This window comes from Benincasa hispida, chromosome 8 (assembly GCF_009727055.1).
Source record: "Benincasa hispida cultivar B227 chromosome 8, ASM972705v1, whole genome shotgun sequence".
Classification (NCBI taxonomy): domain Eukaryota; kingdom Viridiplantae; phylum Streptophyta; class Magnoliopsida; order Cucurbitales; family Cucurbitaceae; genus Benincasa; species Benincasa hispida.
Genome location: NC_052356.1, coordinates 23,178,224 through 23,183,035, shown reverse-complemented (window position 1 = coordinate 23,183,035; position 4,812 = coordinate 23,178,224). Strand labels below are relative to the sequence as shown.

General features: G+C 36.2%; 1 pseudogene; it reads right to left on the bottom strand.

Annotated features, from left to right (window-relative positions):
- Positions 1–1,601: 1,601 nt before the first annotated feature.
- Positions 1,602–3,468, bottom strand: LOC120083984 (annotated as a pseudogene).
- Positions 3,469–4,812: the final 1,344 nt, after the last annotated feature.

Sequence of the window (4,812 nt, the reverse complement as noted above, 5' to 3'; positions counted from 1 at the left end):
TGCATATAGACTGGACCACGAAAATAGTCACTTTTCTTTATAACGACCGTTTACTGTTAAAACTGACTATTTCATTTATTTTATAACCTAGGTTAACTCGATCTTAATCCTGAGCTAGTTACGAACTCATATTTGTTCCGGATTATCCTTTGATCTGAAAACGGTGATAGTAGTCCAACAACACTACTCAATAAGCTTACCATTTTGGGGATAAGACCGGATGAATAGCTGGGGACTTAGCCTTGCAAGATGGAATTCACTCCTACCCTATTTAGGATTAGCAGATAGGTTGTTCTTGAACAATCGGTGCTCCGCCTTCTCATGATAGAGAAAGGATTTGATTCATAGAGATTATGAATCAGAATTGTTCATTAGAGGATTAGTAGAAACTTAAGGAAGAAGATGTATTCACAGGGGTAAAACGGTATTTTTGACCTAGCTGTGATTACAAACAACCTGTGAAGAATCGACTTACTGATTATGGTTATTAAGTGGACATAATATATCTACAGTGAGGGGAGTTCAACTATGGGCTATTGTGGAGTGTCCCATTAGTTAACAAACGGGGGTTAGATCGGACTAATGAATTTAACCGATTAATCTGGAATCATTAGAGCCCATGATCTGTAGGTCCGCGAGGTCCCCCTACTAGCTCATAAATGGATAAGCTTTAGGGTAGCTTGAGAAATTAATTTGAAACATTCAAATTAAATGGAACAAGAGAATATATATTTAAATATGATTTAAATATATGAAGATGATTATTGTGCAAAAATTAATTTAATATTTGATATTAAATTAATTTATGAAATTCATTTAAGAAATTCATTTTTGAATTAAAATGGTTTTGAAATCATTTTATGTTTTTAAAAGAAAAGTGAAAATCGTTTTTGCATGTTGTACAAAATGGAGAATGAATTTTTTCCATTACCTTCATTTTCATGGTCACACAAAGGCCATTATCTTCTCTTCATTAATTCTCCAAGCATGAGTTGCAAGCCATACACTTCACCTCTTTGCATGTTCATCTGCAATATATAAAGAAGATTGGAATCATTTGAGAAGAAGGAATGCATAATTTTTTAGAGAAAAATTATTGTGAGAAGAAACTGTTCTTCTTGTCCGGCTAATATGAGTTCTTCATTGTTCTTAACCTTTTCAGTTGATGGTTTAGAGGTGAAGGTGAAGGTGAACAACCAGCTCATTGTAAGACACTGTCTCGCATTTGTTGGCCCAAAGTCGCATTGGTCGTACAATCATTCCCATAGTAAATCAACAATTAATAAATAATTTTCCTTTATCAATGTTACAAATATAAAGTCAATTACAATGGGTTGGTTGCACAAGTTCAAACCATTGACTTTGGGTTGTTTGGGGGCCTAACATGAGATGGTATATCCTCACATCCTATATCATCTCAGTGTTTGGAGGCTCATTATCCTATCTCACCGATTTTAATTGTTTGTGGGCCCATTTTCGGAACGTTTTTAATATTTCACCGTCATTTTCCTTTCGTGTATCGTATATCATCTCAGTGTTTGAACATATTCAATCACACTCGATCAAAACTCCCCAGACATCAGAACTCCCACCATCCTATATCATCTCAGCACCCTAAACAGCCCCTGGGTATCTTGAAGGTAATTTGGTTTGCCATTAGTACAAATATAAGAGTTGGTCCAAAGTTTGGAAGAATTTGAGCTTTCAATAGCCTACAAGCAAAGGCACTTCCCATCTTGAGTGATGGTGCCCAAATGGAGATAACTGTTAGAAATTTCTCTCCAAACGCTTTGTTGACCCAAGCAATCACTTGAGAGAGATACTCCAATGCCTTCTCCATTAGCTTGTAAATACAAAACATTTGTTGTCATCATGATTGAAGTCCCATCGTCACCATGACTCCATCTAACTTGAGGTTGGGCAATTGCTCAAAAATATTTGAGCATTGCCATTTGAAGCTTTGACACATTGACCACTTTATGGATGATACGTAACATAAGAAGATGATACATTGGAGGTTGGATCTATATGCCACAAAATTCGCAAACTCTATCTTACACTTACAAATTGGTTTAATAATTTATGGTTTGTGTGTACTTAAAAAAAATGTCACAAAACTATTTTATTTCAAGGACCATTATTATTTATTATTAAAATAATTTATAAAATTACCTTGCAACATGGCTTCATAACTGAAGCTTCTTAGTAAAGTTAAGGTTTTGAATTTGAGTGTAATTAGCGTTGAGGACTCCAAATACTTTTATAGGCTCTATTTTAACTTCCCTATAATAATAACTACTCTGCCAAATCCAAAGTGCCCAATCCATGTCTTTTTTAGCAAGATGAGCTATGAATCAACTCATGTATCGATTTTCAGAATCATTTGTCCCTCTTTGATCATACCATAGTCACTAACAAACAAAGGAAATGGACTTGGTCCTTCCATTACAAATCCTGCATGGTCTACAAAACTATTGATAACATTTGCACAAATATTGCTCAATGGTTGTTGTACATACCTACTTTCATCTCTACTAAAAAAAATACAAGTGTACCTCAAAAACCAACTTATTATCTAAAGTTTTATGGTCAAGGGCTTCTCTTTTAAACATCGAAGATCATTGTCATAATTTAAGCCTGAAACAATCACTAAAATATATGGGTTTATGTTGTGGATTGTTGTTACTCTTTGAGTTACATAGTTGTTCCAATCATTTGCATTTTCCATTGTTCTTCGTATCTCATTTCGTAGGCTCGTTGCTATCACCTATACATGCCATAGAATCTTGTTTCAATGTTATGAAATAATGCAACATTTTCTAGTCTTTAAATGCTAAGAGTCCATTTTTTTATTAAAAAAAATGTGAGAAAATCTTGTAAGGTTACATACCGTTGATTTGTTGATAAATGTTGGGTGACTAAGCTCAAACCTTGTAACCATTCTTGAGGGTCAAAATTATGATTTCTAAATAATCATTGCTATCATCAAGAGAACACCACCACCTTGGTTGGCTAATATAGTTGTCAGCTATCACCATTAAACCGCTCGCCCCAAGCATACATCAACAATAACTTCATAGGCTTTGACAATGGTCTTGTTCAACACAAAGGGGTCACATTGAGCTAATCCAACTTTGGCTTATTTAGAATCTAAAAGGTCAAAGTTCTCTTCAATTGTCCTATTAGCATAACAGTAAATATGTGTGTTGCATATGTGAGACGCACAAAATTAAACTTCAACTTGATTGCCTCGTTAGCAAGTTCTTTTAATGGTCGATGGTTTAGGCCTTCGACCAACATGCTTTAGGTATGGGAAGGTCAATTCACACATACTAGCTTAACTCGACATCATGTTTGAGAATCAAGGATTCATCTTCCTCGAGTTGATAAAGATAAGGAATAAGTCGAAAGGGATGAAAACATAAATATCAGCATTAAGCATACAATGACTTGTAATGTTCTTCCCATTTAGGATCCTTAGGGATTGGTATCTTTTGTTCGTCTTTCTAATGTCTTATGGAAAAGATAGCAAAATAAATCATTATATACACCCTTTTAGGACGTCCAAAGGTTGTTGTAACTTGTAAAAAATCTTGTGTTTTTCTAAATCAAGAGATTAAGTTAATAATATGTTATATAATAATGGGATGTGGTTAAACCCTTGATAGATTCTATTAACTAACTAGCCAAGTCAAGAAATTTACGGTGAATATTGTGACTCATCTCAGATAAAATATTTCAACAATTTTCATACAAGGTGTTGTTCAGAAGAGACATTGGTTTCTATTTATTATCTTGATTTCGATTATATATTTTTGGGTTGGAATTAGAAATGAAGGTAAAAAAAAAACTCTAATTGTAATCAATTGTTGACCTTTTTTCATAGGCTTACATTTTTTTTTTTTTTTTGAATAGGTAATATTATTATACAACAATAGGAGGATCCCACAGCCCAGGATCAAGGCACCACAACAAACAAAGCAACAACAAAGACCGAGCTCTTAATAGAACCAGAGATCAAAAGCCATAGCAAAAGAAAATAGAATAACCGTCCAGAGAAACAGTCACGAAACAAAACAAACCCCACAAACCGAGGGCAACATCCAAAGAAAACAAAAGACCAAACACAATAATGAAGAAAGAACATTGATAAAAACTAGAGAAGACCAAGAAGATCAACCCGCTAGGAAACAGCACGAACCATAGAGACAATAAGATGGAATAAAGCAGACACCATCCTTGGGCAACCTCCATGAAACCGACGATTCCTCTCCTACTAGATATAATAAATAGAAGCACACCAGAAGACTCGAAACAACTTACTTCGTACCCCCTTACCCGCCTTCACGCAACAAACCCAACTCAGCTCGACATCCCACCCTGCCACCCGATGATACGACCCCACCAGACACAACATGCTCGACCATACCTCTCTCCCAAACCCACGCTCAAAGAATAAATGATCCCAAGACTCCCAAACCCCCACACACAAGAGACACGTACCATCAGACGAGATATTCCACCTCCTAACCCAATCCCGAGTACCCAACCTATCTTACACAGCCAGCCACGCACAAAAAAGTGTCGAGGAATACCACCCCGAGACCATAGAAGTCGCGCCTAAGACACCCTAGGACGACGATGATGCAAACTCTCCCATGCATTCGCAATAGAAAATTGACCATTAGCACTCGGCACCCACACCCAATAATCCTCACCACTCACCCTAGGCCTCGCTACCTGAATCAAACCCCAAATCTCACGCAACTCACATGAAACAGAAGGCCACCTACAACCCTCTTCTCTATCAGA